The following is an 18733-nucleotide window of genomic DNA, read 5'->3' on the forward strand; positions in this document are numbered from 1 at the left end:
CAAAGCCGGCAGGATATTGTCATGTATCAAAAGAGGCATGGACTCAAGGGACAGGGACATAATACTCCCCCTTTATAAAGCATTGGTACGGCCTCACCTGGAATATGCTGTTCAGTTTTGGTCACCTGTCCATAAAAGGGACACTGCAGAGTTGGAAAGGGTGCAGAGATGTGCGACTAAACTAATATGGGGCATGGAACATCTTAGTTATGAGGAGCGATTAAAGGAGTTACAATTGTTTAGTCTTGAGAAGAGACGTTTAAGGGGGGATATGATAAACGTATATAAGTATATAAATGGCCCATACAAAAAATATGGAGAAAAACTGTTCCAGGTTAAACCCCCCCCCCCCCCCCCCAAAGGACGAGGGGGCACTCCCTCCGTCTGGAGAAGAAAAAGTTTAGTCTCAAGGGGCGACACGCCTTCTTTACCGTGAGGACTGTGAATTTATGGAACAGTCTACCTCAGGAACTGGTCACAGCAGGAACAATTAACAGCTTTAAAACAGGATTAGACACATTCCTGGAACAAAATAAGATTAATGCTTATGAAGAAATATAAAATCTCATCCCTTCCCCAATATCGCGCCACACCCCTACCCTTCAATTCTCTGGTTGAACTTGATGGACATATGTCTTTTTTCGACCGTACTAACTATGTAACTATGTAACTATGTAACCTGAGAAGAGGGGTGGTGCTGTTTTTTCTATTCCTGGAGTCCCATTTATTAATTAATTAATAAATTAACTTTTTTAAATTTATATTTTAAAAAGTTAAACAATAATAATAACTTTTAATTATTTTTTTATTAATAAATTTACTTTTTTCTATTGTATCATTAAAAGTGAAATAATAATAATTAATTTTTTATTTTATTTAATATTACATAAAACCAAATGTTTTCCCAACAGTGTGCCTCCAGCTGTTACAACACTACAACTCCCAGCATGCCCGGACAGCCTTTGGCTGTCCGGGCATGCTGGGAGATGTAGTGTTGCAACAACTAGAGGGACACTAGCTGGGATAATTGTTGGGTTTTGTAGTTGTGCAACAGCTGCTGTCTGGCCATGCTGAGAATAGTAGTTTTGCATCACCCGCTGTCAGGGTGGGAGTTGTAGTTGTGCAACAGCGACTGTCAGGGCATGCTGGGAAATGTAGTTTTGTAACAGCTATAGAGCAACAGGTTGGGAAACACTGCCAATAATAAGCTGTGTTTTCCAACCAGAGTGCCAACTCCTAACATTCCTGTACAGACAAAGGATGTCCGGGCGTGTTGGGAGTTGTAGTATTTAAATAACTGGAGACACACTGGTTTGGAAACGCTGCCCATAAAGCGTGATCAGCATAGCAGTGTCCATACAGAGTGATCAGCATAGCAGTGCCCATACAGTGTGATCAGCATAGCAGTGTCCATACAGTGTGATCAGCATAGCAGTGTCCATACAGTGTGATCAGCATAGCAGTGTCCATACAGTGTGATCAGCATAGCAGTGTCCATACAGAGTGATCAGCATAGCAGTGCCCATAAAGCGTGATCAGCATAGCAGTGTCCATACAGTGTGATCAGCATAGTAGTGTCCATACAGTGTGATCAGCATAGTAGTGTCCATACAGTGTGATCAGCATAGTAGTGTCCATACAGTGTGATCAGCATAGCAGTGTCCATACAGTGTGATCAGCATAGTAGTGTCCATACAGTGTGATCAGCATAGCAGTGTCCATACAGTGTGATCAGCATAGCAGTGTCCATACAGTGTGATCAGCATAGGAGTGTCCATACAGTGTGGTCAGCATAGTAGTGTCCATACAGTGTGATCAGCATAGTAGTGTCCATACAGTGTGATCAGCATAGTAGTGTCCATACAGTGTGATCAGCATAGCAGTGCCCATACAGTGTGATCAGCATAGTAGTGTCCATACAGTGTGATCAGCATAGTAGTGTCCATACAGTGTGATCAGCATAGCAGTGTCCATACAGTGTGATCAGCATAGCAGTGCCCATACAGTGTGATCAGCATACCAGTGCCCATTAAGCGTGATCAGCATAGTAGTGTCCATACAGTGTGATCAGCATAGTAGTGTCCATACAGTGTGATCAGCATAGTAGTGTCCATACAGTGTGATCAGCATAGTAGTGTCCATACAGTGTGATCAGCATAGTTGTGTCTATACAGTGTGATCAGCATAGGAGTGTCCATACAGTGTGATCAGCATAGTAGTGTCCATACAGTGTGATCAGCATAGCAGTGTCCATACAGTGTGATCAGCATAGTAGTGTCCATACAGTGTGATCAGCATAGTAGTGTCCATACAGTGTGATCAGCATAGTAGTGTCCATACAGTGTGATCAGCATAGCAGTGTCCATACACTGTGATCAGCATAGCAGTGTCCATACAGTGTGGTCAGCATAGCAGTGTCCATACAGTGTGATCAGCATAGCAGTGTCCATACAGTGTGATCAGCATAGTAGTGTCCATACAGTGTGATCAGCATAGTAGTGTCCATACAGTGTGATCAGCATAGCAGTGTCCATACAGTGTGATCAGCATAGGAGTGTCCATACAGTGTGGTCAGCATAGCAGTGTCCATACAGTGTGATCAGCATAGCAGTGTCCATACAGTGTGATCAGCATAGGAGTGTCCATACAGTGTGGTCAGCATAGTAGTGTCCATACAGTGTGATCAGCATAGCAGTATCCATACAGTGTGATCAGCATAGTAGTGTCCATACAGTGTGATCAGCATAGTAGTGTCCATACAGTGTGATCAGCATAGCAGTGTCCATACAGTGTGATCAGCATAGTAGTGTCCATACAGTGTGATCAGCATAGTAGTGTCCATACAGTGTGATCAGCATAGTAGTGTCCATACAGTGTGATCAGCATAGCAGTGCCCATACAGTGTGATCAGCATAGTAGTGTCCATACAGTGTGATCAGCATAGTAGTGTCCATACAGTGTGATCAGCATAGCAGTGTCCATACAGTGTGATCAGCATAGTAGTGTCCATACAGTGTGATCAGCATAGCAGTGCCCATACAGCGTGATCAGCATAGTAGTGTCCATACAGTGTGATCAGCATAGTAGTGTCCATACAGTGTGATCAGCATAGTAGTGTCCATACAGTGTGATCAGCATAGTAGTGTCCATACAGTGTGATCAGCATAGTAGTGTCCATACAGTGTGATCAGCATAGTTGTGTCTATACAGTGTGATCAGCATAGGAGTGTCCATACAGTGTGATCAGCATAGTAGTGTCCATACAGTGTGATCAGCATAGCAGTGTCCATACAGTGTGATCAGCATAGTAGTGTCCATACAGTGTGATCGGCATAGTAGTATCCATACAGTGTGATCGGCATAGTAGTGTCCATACAGTGTGATCGGCATAGTAGTGTCCATACAGTGTGATCGGCATAGTAGTGTCCATACAGTGTGATCGGCATAGCAGTGTCCATACAGTGTGATCGGCATAGTAGTGTCCATACAGTGTGATCGGCATAGCAGTGTCCATACCGTGTGATCAGCATAGTAGTGTCCATACAGTGTGATCAGCATAGTAGTGTCCATACAGTGTGATCAGCATAGTAGTGTCCATACAGTGTGATCAGCATAGCAGTGTCCATACAGTGTGATCAGCATAGTAGTGTCCATACAGTGTGATCAGCATAGTAGTGTCCATACAGTGTGATCAGCATAGTAGTGTCCATACAGTGTGATCAGCATAGCAGTGTCCATACAGTGTGATCAGCATAGTAGTGTCCATACAGTGTGATCAGCATAGTAGTGTCCATACAGTGTGATCGGCATAGCAGTGTCCATACAGTGTGATCGGCATAGTAGTGTCCATACAGTGTGATCAGCATAGCAGTGTCCATACAGTGTGATCAGCATAGTAGTGTCCATACAGTGTGATCAGCATAGCAGTGTCCATACAGTGTGATCAGCATAGAAGTGTCCATACAGTGTGATCAGCATAGTAGTGTCCATACAGTGTGATCAGCATAGTAGTGTCCATACAGTGTGATCAGCATAGTAGTGTCCATACAGTGTGATCAGCATAGTAGTGTCCATACAGTGTGATCAGTATAGTAGTGTCCATACAGTGTGATCAGTATAGGAGTGTCCATACAGTGTGATCAGCATAGTAGTGTCCATACAGTGTGATCAGCATAGCAGTGTCCATACAGTGTGATCAGCATAGTAGTGTCCATACAGTGTGATCAGCTCTTTTCTCCACACCCCTATTCACATTACAGCTCTTCTCCAGCTCTGACCGCACTATATACCGCACATACTCAGCTCTGCTGCTCCGCTCACAGACGGGGGAGTGTACAGAGGAGTCAATCACCGGACAGCACTACATTTCCCATGATGCTTCACTGTGGCATAGAGTCACCTGCGGAAGTCATCTGATCTGAGCTCAGTGCAGGAGGAAGCGGCTGAGGGAGCTGACATGTATTAACGCCCTGTCTGTATCTGCACCACACGGCCTGAGCCATTCCAGGTACGGGGGGAGCGGCGCACACCATTATGGGGGAACTGAGGGGGGCGGGGGCAGTTGTCATGGTCAGGTAGGGCCCAGTGCCCAGTAGGGGACTGTGAGGGGGATACTGGGGGATGTGACATGTACACAGGTAGGGGAGGGAGTTTTGAAATAACAGGACATGCAGTGTATATTGTATGTGGATTATGTTTATATCCGTTACAACAATTACTCTTATAGTCAGTGTTGCCCATAGCAACCAGTCAGAGCCCACTAAAGAAGATAGGGGCATGATGTATCTAATTGGTTGTTAGAGGCAACACAGTGTATTGGAATGACACCATGTGATCGTCTTGGTAACCATGACACCAACACATCATCCTTAGGGGATAAGGACGACCCCTCTACTGATCCTTAAAGGACAACGTTTCCTGAAATTTCTTTTGGGTCCAAATTAATTGAATTGGTTGCAAGCAGTATTGATTCAGATTTGCCCGGTTTCCTGAGTAGTTGTGTTATCCTGTACTGATCCTGAGTTATATCCTGTATTATACTCCAGAGCTGTATTCACTATTCTGCTGGTGGGGTCACTGTGTACATACATTACATTACTTATCCTGTACTGATCCTGAGTTATATCCTGTATTATACTCCAGAGCTGTACTCACTATTCTGCTGGTGAGGTCACTGTGTACATACATTACATTACTTATCCTGTACTGATCCTGAGTTATATCCTGTATTATACTCCAGAGCTGTACTCAGTATTCTGCTGGTGGGGTCACTGTGTACATACATTACATTACTTATCCTGTACTGATCCTGAGTTATATCCTGTATTATACTCCAGAGCTGTACTCACTATTCTGCTGGTGGGGTCACTGTGTACATACATTACATTACTTATCCTGTACTGATCCTGAGTTATATCCTGTATTATACTCCAGAGCTGTACTCACTATTCTGCTGGTGGGGTCACTGTGTACATACATTACTTATCCTGTATTATACTCCAGAGCTGCACTCACTATTCTGCTGGTGAGGTCACTGTGTACTTACATTACTTATCCTGTACTGATCCTGAGTTATATCCTGTATTATACTCCAGAGCTGCACTCACTATTCTGCTGGTGAGGTCACTGTGTACATACATTACATTACTTATCCTGTACTGATCCTGAGTTCTATCCTGTATTATACTCCAGAGCTGTACTCACTATTCTGCTGGTGAGGTCACTGTGTACATACATTACATTACTGATCCTGTACTGATCCTGAGTTATATCCTGTATTATACTCCAGAGCTGTACTCACTATTCTGCTGGTGAGGTCACTGTGTATATACATTACATTACTTATCCTTTACTGATCCTGAGTTATATCCTGTATTATACACCAGAGCTGCACTCACTATTCTGCTGGTGGGGTCACTGTGTACATACATTACATTACTTATCCTGTACTGATCCTGAGTTATATTCTGTATTATATTCCAGAGCTGCACTCACTATTCTGCTGGTGAGGTCACTGTGTACATACATTACATTACTTATCCTGTACTGATCCTGAGTTATATTCTGTATTATACTCCAGAGCTGCACTCACTATTCTGCTGGTGAGGTCACTGTGTACATACATTACATTACTTATCCTTATATTATACACCAGAGCTGCACTCACTATTCCACTGTGTACATACATTACATTACTTATCCTGAGTTATATCCTGTATTATACTCCAGAGCTGTACTCACTATTCTGCTGGTGAGGTCACTGTGTACATACATTACATTACTTATCCTTATATTATACACCAGAGCTGCACTCACTATTCCACTGTGTACATACATTACATTACTTATCCTGAGTTATATCCTGTATTATACTCCAGAGCTGCACTCACTCTTCTTCTGGTGAGGTCACTGTGTACATACATTACATTACTTATCCTGAGTTATATCCTGTATTATACTCCAGAGCTGTACTCACTATTCTGCTGGTGAGGTCACTGTGTACATACATTACATTACTTATCCTGAGTTATATCCTGTATTATACTCCAGAGCTGCACTCACTCTTCTGCTGGTGAGGTCACTGTGTACATACATTACATTACTTATCCTGTATTATACTCCAGAGCTGTACTCACTATTCTGCTGATGGGATCACTGTGTACATTTTATTACTTATCCTGTACTGATCCTGAGTTATATCCTGTATTATACTCCAGAGCTGCACTCACTCTTCTGCTGGTGAGGTCAGTGTGTACATACATTACATTACTTATCCTGTATTATACTCCAGAGCTGCACTCACTCTTCTGCTGGTGGTGTGTACATTATATTACCTAGAGGGAATGGTCCCTGTGGCTCTTATATGACTGTAGGACACAATACTGTAATATGGTGCCAGGACGCGCTGCTCTTGGCTCATACCCAGTGTTAGAGAGGAAAACATTGTGCAGCCGGTCTCTGGGGACACTGAAGTCCTGTGCAAAGTGAAAGCACTGGCACATCATAGGGCAGAGTGTTACATTGTGTCTTTTATGCTGTTTTGAAACAACTGGGCCATGTTTCCACTCAGCATTTTAAGCTGTTTTTGCACTATAAAACATCCGTTATACAGTGCAAAAATATACATAAAAAATGATGTCTGTTTACGGGGCAGGCCATTGTGTGATGTGAATACGGCCCTAAACTGGCCGAGATCCAGTGTATAAGCTTCTATTCTATACTTCTTATATTGCAGGGCTTGACAAATCCTAGGCACCAGGTCACCATGGCGACTGATCATTTCATCCTGGCGCCTAAGTTTTTGTCAGCCCCTTACTGACACATAATGTATGTTTTACATCATGGGTCTGGTGCGGGAGTAAGACATCTGCTTGGGCCCGTGTCATACCCGTTATCTGCAGCTGACACCGGCTGGGAGGGATCAATCCAATGTCTGTCATTTAAAGGGGTTATCCAGGAAAAAACTTTTTTTTATATCAACTGGCTCCCGAAAGTTAAACAGATTTGTAAATTACTTCTATTAAAAAATCTTAATCCTTTCAGTACTTATGAGCTTCTGAAGTTAAGGTTGTTCTTTTCTGTCTAAGTGCTCTCTGATGACACCTGTCTTGGGAACCGCCCAGTTTAGAAGCAAATCCCCATAGCAAACCTCTTCTAAACTGCGTGGTTCCCGAGACACGTGTAATCAGAGAGCACTAAGACAGAAAAGAACAACCTTAACTTCAGCAGCTGATAATTATTGAAAGGATTAAGATTTTTTAAGAGAAGTAATTTACAAATCTGTTTAACTTTCTGGAGCCAGTTGATATATAAAAAAAAGTTTTTTCCTGGAATACCCCTTTAATTATTAAAATGCCGCAGTTGCAGCATTAAAACAGTTTGGGCGCCATACGTGGTGGTCCAGTAGTCCGATCCCCCATAATTGCAAGGTGCAGATCATTTTTCAGGCCTGCCTGAGGCCCCAGCTAGGCCTCTGTGGAATTGGGCCAAGAAAATAAAATAAAATACAACCACTAACCCTCTTCCCAACCCTATCAGAAATTTTAATAACCCTTTTCCAAGTAATAAAAAATAAATAAAAAAATAAAAAAATTGTATAGCTGCGTGCGGAATTGTTCGAACTATTAAATTATCATGTTTCTAGACTGCGAATTCATTGGCGTTAATAATAAAAATAAAATAAAATTCTAAGCAACCAAATTGCAGATTTTTGGTGACTTCACTTCCCAGGAAAAAAAAACAGCACTTATAAAAAGGGATCAAAAAGGGATCAAAAAGGGATCAAACAGCTCCATAGGTGGATAGATAAGAGGCAGAACACACATTTTCAAGTGGAATCCAGCAGGAAATTTTTTATTTTTTTGGGGAAATTCCGTTACAGCGGCGTCCTGTTGTTTTCAGTGGGATTCCGCTGCACCGCGCACATGGCAGATGTTTCCGCCGCAGAAGTTCCATGCTCACTTAACCCCTTAAGGACGCAGCCCTTTTTCGCAATTCTGACCACCGTCACTTTACGAATTAATAACGCGAAAACGCTTTTACCGAATATTCTGATTCTGAGATTTTTTTTTTCCGTGACATATTCTACTTTATTTTGGTGGTAAATTTTCGGCATTAATTGCATCCTTTTTGGGTGAAAAATCCCAAAATTTCATGAAAATTTTGAAAATTTAGCATTTTTCTAACTTTGAAGCTCTCTGCTTGTAAGGAAAATGGATATTCCAAAAAAATTTTATTTTTCTTCGCAAATACAATATGTCCACTTTATGTTGGCATCATTAAATGGACATATTTTAGCTTTTTGAAAAAATTAGAGGGCTTCAAAGTATAGCAGCAATTTTCAAAAAATTTATGAAAATTGCTAAATCTGAAGGGACAGATGTTACAGAACTACAACTCCCAGCATGCCTGGGCAGTCGAGGCATGCTGAGAGTTGTAGTTTGGCAACATCTGGAGGGCTACCGTTTGGGCACCACTGTAACAGTGGTCTCCAAACTGTGACCCTCCAGATGTTGCAAAACTGCAACTCCCAGCATGCCCAGACAGCCAAGTTTGGCCTTCATATTGGTTGCCACAGTAAAGATCGTTTTACTTTCACTTTCAATTTCCCGCTCCCACCGTCGATTCCCTACCTGAGCAAGTATCCAGCAGGCTCCAGCGAAGATACCGGGTCCCCAGGCATCTTCTCCTGCAGGTACGGCCTCCATCTTCTTCCCCTCGACATCCAGGGGCGGGCAGAACGGGGGGGGGGGGGGGGTAGCCATGGCAACCCCCTGTCCTGCACTGCTATTGGTCAGAACACCGTTCTGCTAATGGCAGGGGATAGGAGGAGATCGCAGCTCTGCGACCTCACTCCTATCCCTTAAACTGATCGGGACTGTCACTGACAACTCCGATCAGCCCTATTTTCCGGGTGATCGGGTCACCAGAGACCTGATCAGCCCGGAATTGGAGAAAATCGCATGTCTGAATTGACATGCAATTTTCTCCGATCGCCGACATGGGGGGGGGGGGGGTCTCAGGACCCCCCTGGGCGATGTGCCGGGGTGCCTGTTGAATGATTTCAGCAAGCATCCGGCTCCGGTCCCCAAGGTGGGGACCGGATTTCCCACGGGCGTATGGATACGCCCTCGGTCCTTAAGGACTCAGAATGCAGGGCGTATCCATACGCCCTGTGTCCTGAAGAGGTTAAAAGAATGAACATGTTTATTTTTTTGGCAGAATCCGCTTGGAAATTCATTGCCATCTATGGAGACGACACATTTCCAAGTGGTCCCAGCGCCTCCAGAACATGTTATTTGTGGAATGTCTGCCTGTTTTTTTTTTTTAGGCGGACTTTTCGCAAATTTCCCGACATGTGAACATTGCCTCATAGAATTAAAGGGGTTATCCAGGAAAAAACTTTTTGTTTCTATATATCAACTGGATCCAGAAAGTTAACAGATTTGTAAATTACTTCTATTAAAAAATCTTAATCCTTTCAGTACTTATGAGCTTCTGAAGTTGAGTTGCTCTTTTCAGTCTAAGTGCTCTCTGATGACACGTGTCTCGGGAACCGCCCAGTTTAGAAGCAAATCCCCATAGCAAACCTCTTCTAAACTGGGCGGTTCCCGAGACACGTGTCATCAGAGAGCACTTAGACTGAAAAGAGCAACTCAACTTCAGAAGCTCATAAGTACTGAAAGGATTAATATTTTTTAATAGAAGTAATTTACAAATCTGTTTAACTTTCTGGAGCCAGTTGATATATAAAAATGTTTTTCCTGGAATACCCCTTTAAGACAAATTTGTCAAGCCCTGATCTATTTTACGTCCCTGCCACTGTCTAGGTGTGCAACATGATTTAAAGGGGCACTCTGCCCTTAGACATCTTATCCCCTATCCAAAAGATGTCTGATCGCCGGGGCCCCCTTCCCATAGACTTGCATTGAGGGGGCGTGGCCGTGATGTCACGAGCCTCGGGCGCTGCACCTGATGCTCCGCAATCTTCCTGCTGCACCCGGCGTTCGTTTAGAGCGTCGGGTACAGTGTCGGAGGCTCGTGACGTCACGTTCATGCCCCGCTCGTGCTGTCAGAGCCACACCCTCTCAATGCAAGTCTATAGGAGGGGGCGGGACGGAGCCCCGCCCCTTCCCATAGACTTGCATTGAGGGGGCGTGGTCATAACGTCACAAGTCTCCTGCGCTTCACCTGATGCTCTAAACGAATGCCTGGTGCAGCAGAGAGAGATCACGGGGGCCCCAGCAGCGGGACCCCCGCTATCAGACATCTTATCCCCTATCCTTTGGATAGGGGATACGATATCTAGTGGTGGAGTACCCCTTTAAGTAGGAAGGTCTCCTATTATTTCTAGTTTAGGGGTTCATGTTGTGTATTTGACACGGGGCTCCACTCAGGCGGGCAGTTGTCTTCTCTTAAGCAAAAAGGCCGAAATTTAGAAATGGCATTTGAGATGCTTAAAACTGTGGTTTGGTGAAGGAAGGTTACACAATGCTCAGTTCCTCCTCATGTTAATACCATCTCAGTACATACGCTCACTCCTATTACCAGCTTCCTTAAAGGGGTATTCCAGGCAAAACCTTTTTTTTTTTATATATCAACTCGCTCCGGAAAGTTAAACAAATTTGTAAATTACTTCTATTAAAAAATCTTAATCCTTCCAATAGTTATTAGCTTCTGAAGTTGAGTTGCTGTTTTCTGTCTAACTGCTCTCTGATGACTCACGTCCCGGGAGCTGTGGAGCTCCTATGGGGATATTTTCCCATCATGCACAGCTCCCGGGACGTGACATCATCATTGAGCAGTTAGACAGAAAACTTCAGAAGCTAATAACTATTGGAAGGATTAAGATTTTTTAATAGAAGTAATTTACAAATCTGTTTAACTTTCCGGAGCCAGTTGATATATAAAAAAAAGTTTTTGCCTGGATAACCCCTTTAACTCCTTAACGACGCAGGACGTATGTTTACGTCCTGCGCCGGCTCCCGCGATATGAAGCGGGATCGCGCCGCGATCCCGCATCATATCGCGTGGGTCCCGGCGCTAATCAACGGCCGGGACCCGCGGCTAATACCACACATCGCCGATCGCGGCGATGTGCGGTATTAACCCTTTAGAAGCGGCGGTCAAAGCTGACCGCCACTTCTAAAGTGAAACTGAAAGTATCCCGGCTGCTCAGTCGGGCTGTTCGGGACCGCCGCGGTGAAATCGCGGCGTCCCGAACAGCTGATCGGACACCGGGAGGGCTCTTACCTGCCTCCTCGGTGTCCGATCGACGAATGACTGCTCCGTGCCTGAGATCCAGGCAGGAGCAGTCAAGCGTCGATAATGCTGATCACAGGCGTGTTAATACACGCCTGTGATCAGGATGAGCGATCAGTGTGTGCAGTGTTATAGGTCCCTATGGGACCTATAACACTGCAAAAAAAAAGTAAAAAAAAAGTGTTAATAAAGGTCATTTAACCCCTTCCCTAATAAAAGTTTGAATCACCCCCCTTTTCCCATAAGAAAAATAAAACAGTGTAAAAAAAAATAAAAATAAACATATGTGGTATCGCCGCGTGCGTAAATGTCCGAACTATAAAAATATATCATTAATTAAGCCGTACGGTCAATGGCGTACGCGCAAAAAAATTCCAAAGTCCAAAAAAGCGTATTTTGGTAACTTTTTATAACATTAAAAAATGAATAAAAAGTGATCAAAAAGTCAGATCAAAACAAAAATCATACCGTTAAAAACTTCAGATCACGGCGCAAAAAATGAGTCCTCATTCCGCCCCGTACGTGGAAAAATAAAAAAGTTATAGGGGTCAGAAGATGACATTTTTAAACGTATAAATTTTCCTGCATGTAGTTATGATTTTTTCCAGAAGTGCGACAAAATCAAACCTATATAAGTAGGGTATCATTTTAACCGTATGGACCTACAGAATAATGATAAGGTGTAATTTTTACCGAAATATGCACTGCGTAGAAACGGAAGCCCCCAAAAGTTACAAAATGGCGTTTTTTTTTTGATTTTGTCGCACAATGATTTTTTTTTCCGTTTCGCCGTGCATTTTTGGGTAAAATGACTAATGTCACTGCAAAGTAGAATTGGCGACGCAAAAAATAAGCCATAATATGGATTTTTAGGTGGAAAATTGAAAGGGTTATGATTTTTAAAAGGTAAGGAGGAAAAAATGAAAGTGCAAAAACGGAAAAACCCTGAGTCCTTAAGGGGTTAAAGTGTACCCGTCAGATCCAACAAAAAAAAGCATTTTTTTTTTTTAAATCAATCACCTAATCCGGACCATGTACATCTAATTTTTATGTGTCTAGCACCTTTTTTTTTTCTTTTTTTATTACACTTTTAGTTTAGCTCACTAGTCTGAATTCTTCTCAAAGGAAGGGGGCGTGGCCTCACTGTGCAGGTCTCCGCCCCCTCCCTCACTATGCTGTCTGCTCACATCTCCTCTAGCATTAGCAAAACTACAACTCCCAGCTTGTCCTCACTGACAGTAGTGGGATACAAGCTGACAGTGGGAGGAGTTTTCTTCCAGCTATGAGCCCTGCACTCACAGCTGTCAATCAAGGAAGTGTGTCCATGACATAGGTGATGACTCATGGACACAGCAGGACTAGTATGTGTCCAGGCAGGGGGGCAGTTGTTTGACTGGATTTTTCTGTATGAAATACTGAACATTTTCTAATGAAAGCAAATGCAAAACCTATTGGTTATACATGCTTTACAACATATCAAAGGTTTTAGTATCTGACAGTGCCCATTTCAAGGGGGTACTCCGGTGAAAACCTTTTTTCTTTTAAATCAAATGGTGGCAGAAAGTTAAACATATTTGTAAATTACTTTTATTAAAAAAATCTTAATCCTTCCTGTACTTATTAGCTGCTGAATACTACAGAGGAAATTCTTTCTTTTCTTTTTGGAACACTCTCTGATGACATCACCAGCACAGTTCTCTCTGCTGACGTTATTATAATAATAATAACACTTTATTTATTGTTGTCCTTAGTGGGATTTGAACCCAAGTCCTCAGCACTGCAAGGCAGCACTGAGCCACCATGCTGCCCTTAGCATGCATCTGCTATGCACGGTTGCTAAAATGGACAGAGATGTCAGCAGAGAGCACTGTGCTTGTGATGTCATCAGTGTTTCAAAAAGAAAGGAATTTCCTCTGTAGAATTCAGCAGCTAATAAGTACTGGAAGAATTAAGATTTTTTAATAGAAGTAATTTACAAATATGTTTAACTTTCTGCCACCAGGTGATTTAAAAGAAAAGAAAAAAGGTTTTCACTGGAGTACCCCTTTAAATCACCAGTTATAACTTCTCTACCAAGAAGCAGCTTTGGCCTTCACAACGACAATAATGAGTGACTTGTATTACGCACTATGGCGCTAGGCTTAAAGGGGTACTCACCTTATGGTGGATAACCCCTTTAATAGGGGTTGTCCACTCTGAACCATACCTTTTGTTAGACGCAACCCCCAAAGCTCAATCTAGTACATAATATTATCGAACAACTGGGAAGCCTGGCAGTAAGTGCTAAAGGGGTACTCCAGTGGAAAACATATATATTTTTTAATCAACTGGTGCCAGAAAGTTAAACAGATTTGTAAATGACTTCTATTAAAAAAAAAATCTTTACCCTTCCAATACTTTTTAGCAGCTGTATGCTACAGAGGAAATTATTTTCTTTTTAAATTTCTTTTCTGTCTGACCACAGTGCTCTCTGCTGACACCTCTGTCCGTGTCAGGAACTGTCCAGAGCAGCGTAGGTTTGCTATGGGGGTTTTCTCCTACTCTGGACAGTTCCTGGTACGGCATCAGATGTCAGCAGAGAGCACTGTGGACAAGACAAAAATAGAAATACAAAAAGAAAAGAATATTCTCTGTCGCATACAGCTGCTATAAAGTACTGGAAGGGTAAAGATTTTTTAATAGAAGTCATTTACAAATCTGGCACCAGTTGATTTAAAAAAAAAAATAAAAAAAAAAAGAAGAAAAAAAAATAAAAATAATATATGTGTGTGTTTTCTACTGGAGTACCCCTTTAAGGGCCTCATGTAAGACAGGGTTTATACCCACTTACCACCACATCCAAAATGGGGTTGAGGTATTCTCCTGGACTCTAGTGTACTCATCGTAATGTCCTTAGAGCCGGTTGAGGATGACCTGACCATAGTGAGATGTCACAGTCTTGCTGAAAATATTCACGGGAGCCTAAATAAGCAAAGGCTACGAGGTCACACTGCGACTGGGAGCCTAAATAAGCAAAGGCTACGAGGTCACACTGCGACTGGGAGCCTAAATAAGCAAAGGCTACGAGGTCACACTGCGACTGGGAGCCTAAATAAGCAAAGGCTACGAGGTCACACTGCGACTGGGAGCCTAAATAAGCAAAGGCTACGAGGTCACACTGCGACCGGGAGCCTAAATAAGCAAAGGCTACGAGGTCACACTGCCACCGGGAGCCTAAATAAGCAAAGGCTACGAGGTCACACTGCCACCGGGAGCCTAAATAAGCAAAGGTTACGAGGTCACACTGCCACCGGGAGCCTAAATAAGCAAAGGCTACGAGGTCACACTGCCACCGCGAGCCTAAATAAGCAAAGGTTACGAGGTCACACTGCCACCGGGAGCCTAAATAAGCAAAGGCTACGAGGTCACACTGCCACCGGGAGCCTAAATAAGCAAAGGCTACGAGGTCACACTGCCACCGCGAGCCTAAATAAGCAAAGGCTACGAGGTCACACTGCCACCGCGAGCCTAAATAAGCAAAGGCTACGAGGTCACACTGCCACCGGGAGCCTAAATAAGCAAAGGCTACGAGGTCACACTGCCACCGGGAGCGTAAATAAGCAAAGGCTACGAGGTCACACTGCCACCGGGAGCCTAAATAAGCAAAGGCTACGAGGTCACACTGCCACCGGGAGCGTAAATAAGCAAAGGCTACGAGGTCACACTGCCACCGGGAGCCTAAATAAGCAAAGGCTACGAGGTCACACTGCCACCGGGAGCCTAAATAAGCAAAGGCTACGAGGTCACACTGCCACCGGGAGCCTAAATAAGCAAAGGCTACGAGGTCACACTGCCACCGGGAGCCTAAATAAGCAAAGGCTACGAGGTCACACTGCCACCGGGAGCCTAAATAAGCAAAGGCTACGAGGTCACACTGCCACCGGGAGCCTAAATAAGCAAAGGCTACGAGGTCACACTGCCACCGGGAGCCTAAATAAGCAAAGGCTACGAGCTCACACTGCCACCGGGAGCCTAAATAAGCAAAGGCTACGAGCTCACACTGCGACCGGGGAGCCTAAATAAGCAAAGGCTACGAGGTCACACTGCCACCGGGAGCCTAAATAAGCAAAGGCTATGAGGTCACACTGCCACCGGGAGCCTAAATAAGCAAAGGCTACGAGGTCACACTGCCACCGGGAGCCTAAATAAGCAAAGGCTACGAGGTCACACTGCCACCGGGAGCCTAAATAAGCAAAGGCTACGAGGTCACACTGCCACCGGGAGCCTAAATAAGCAAAGGCTACGAGGTCACACTGCCACCGGGAGCCTAAATAAGCAAAGGCTACGAGGTCACACTGCCACCGGGAGCCTAAATAAGCAAAGGCTACGAGGTCACACTGCGACCGGGGAGCCTAAATAAGCAAAGGCTACGAGGTCACACTGCCACCGGGAGCCTAAATAAGCAAAGGCTACGAGGTCACACTGCCACCGGGAGCCTAGGAGCCTAAATAAGCAAAGGCTACGAGGTCACACTGCCACCGGGAGCGTAAATAAGCAAAGGCTACGAGGTCACACTGCCACCGGGAGCCTAAATAAGCAAAGGCTACGAGGTCACACTGCCACCGGGAGCCTAAATAAGCAAAGGCTACGAGGTCACACTGCCACCGGGAGCGTAAATAAGCAAAGGCTACGAGGTCACACTGCCACCGGGAGCCTAAATAAGCAAAGGCTACGAGGTCACACTGCCACCGGGAGCCTAAATAAGCAAAGGCTACAAGGTCACACTGCCACCGGGAGCCTAAATAAGCAAAGGCTACGAGGTCACACTGCCACCGCGAGCCTAAATAAGCAAAGGTTACGAGGTCACACTGCCACCGGGAGCCTAAATAAGCAAAGGCTACGAGGTCACACTGCCACCGGGAGCCTAAATAAGCAAAGGCTACGAGGTCACACTGCCACCGGGAGCCTAAATAAGCAAAGGCTACGAGGTCACACTGCCACCGGGAGCCTAAATAAGCAAAGGCTACGAGGTCACACTGCCACCGGGAGCCTAAATAAGCAAAGGCTACGAGGTCACACTGCCACCGGGAGCCTAAATAAGCAAAGGCTACGAGGTCACACTGCCACCGGGAGCCTAAATAAGCAAAGGCTACGAGGTCACACTGCCACCGGGAGCCTAAATAAGCAGAGGCTACGAGGTCACACTGCCACCGGGAGCCTAAATAAGCAAAGGCTACGAGGTCACACTGCCACCGGGAGCCTAAATAAGCAAAGGCTACGAGGTCACACTGCCACCGGGAGCCTAAATAAGCAAAGGCTACGAGGTCACACTGCCACCGGGAGCCTAAATAAGCAAAGGCTACGAGGTCACAATGCCACCGGGAGCCTAAATAAGCAAAGGCTACGAGGTCACACTGCGACCGGGGAGCCTAAATAAGCAAAGGCTACGAGGTCACACTGCCACCGGGAGCCTAAATAAGCAAAGGCTACGAGGTCACACTGCCACCGGGAGCCTAAATAAGCAAAGGCTACGAGGTCACACTGCCACCGGGAGCCTAAATAAGCAAAGGCTACGAGGTCACACTGCCACCGGGAGCCTAAATAAGCAAAGGCTACGAGGTCACACTGCCACCGGGAGCCTAAATAAGCAAAGGCTACGAGGTCACACTGCCACCGGGAGCCTAAATAAGCAAAGGCTACGAGGTCACACTGCCACCGGGAGCCTAAATAAGCAAAGGCTACGAGGTCACACTGCCACCGGGAGCCTAAATAAGCAAAGGCTACGAGGTCACACTGCCACCGGGAGCCTAAATAAGCAAAGGCTACGAGGTCACACTGCCACCGGGAGCCTAAATAAGCAAAGGCTACAAGGTCACACTGCCACCGGGAGCCTAAATAAGCAAAGGTTACGAGGTCACACTGCCACCGGGAGCCTAAATAAGCAAAGGCTACGAGGTCACACTGCGACCGGGGAGCCTAAATAAGCAAAGGCTACGAGGTCACACTGCCACCGGGAGCCTAAATAAGCAAAGGCTACGAGGTCACACTGCCACCGGGAGCCTAAATAAGCAAAGGCTACGAGGTCACACTGCCACCGGGAGCCTAAATAAGCAAAGGCTACGAGGTCACACTGCCACCGGGAGCCTAAATAAGCAAAGGCTACGAGGTCACACTGCGACCGGGGAGCCTAAATAAGCAAAGGCTACGAGGTCACACTGCCACCGGGAGCCTAAATAAGCAAAGGCTACGAGGTCACACTGCCACCGGGAGCGTAAATAAGCAAAGGCTACGAGGTCACACTGCCACCGGGAGCGTAAATAAGCAAAGGCTACGAGGTCACACTGCCACCGGGAGCCTAAATAAGCAAAGGCTACCAGGTCACACTGCCACCGGGAGCGTAAATAAGCAAAGGCTACCAGGTCACACTGCGACCGGGGAGCCTAAATAAGCAAAGGCTACGAGGTCACACTGCCACCGGGAGCGTAAATAAGCAAAGGCTACGAGGTCACACTGCCACCGGGAGCGTAAATAAGCAAAGGCTACGAGGTCACACTGCCACCGGGGAGCCTAAATAAGCAAAGGCTACGAGGTCAAACTGCCACCGGGAGCCTAAATAAGCAAAGGCTACGAGGTCACACTGCCACCGCGAGCCTAAATAAGCAAAGGCTACGAGGTCACACTGCCACCGGGAGCCTAAATAAGCAAAGGCTACGAGGTCACACTGCCACCGGGAGCCTAAATAAGCAAAGGCTACGAGGTCACACTGCCACCGGGAGCCTAAATAAGCAAAGGCTACGAGGTCACACTGCCACCGGGGAGCCTAAATAAGCAAAGGCTACGAGGTCACACTGCCACCGGGAGCCTAAATAAGCAAAGGCTACGAGGTCACACTGCCACCGGGAGCCTAAATAAGCAAAGGCTACGAGGTCACACTGCCACCGGGAGCGTAAATAAGCAAAGGCTACGAGGTCACACTGCCACCGGGAGCCTAAAT

At 45.3% G+C, this 18733-nt stretch overlaps 1 protein-coding gene across 2 annotated transcripts in view; it reads left to right on the top strand.

Annotated features, from left to right (window-relative positions):
• The first annotated feature begins 4379 nt into the window (after nucleotides 1-4379).
• VAMP7 (vesicle associated membrane protein 7) overlaps nucleotides 4380-18733 on the top strand; it is a 52064-nt gene continuing 37710 nt past the window's right edge. Inside the window, exon 1 of one of the 2 annotated variants that reach the window (XM_056539856.1) lies at nucleotides 4380-4507. The gene's annotated coding sequence lies outside the window, so the exon portion shown is untranslated. The remainder of the gene's footprint in view (nucleotides 4508-18733) is intronic. The other variant, XM_056539857.1, reaches the window with a different exon arrangement.

The sequence above is a fragment of the Hyla sarda genome, chromosome 9 (assembly GCF_029499605.1).
Source record: "Hyla sarda isolate aHylSar1 chromosome 9, aHylSar1.hap1, whole genome shotgun sequence".
Classification (NCBI taxonomy): Eukaryota; Metazoa; Chordata; class Amphibia; order Anura; family Hylidae; genus Hyla; species Hyla sarda.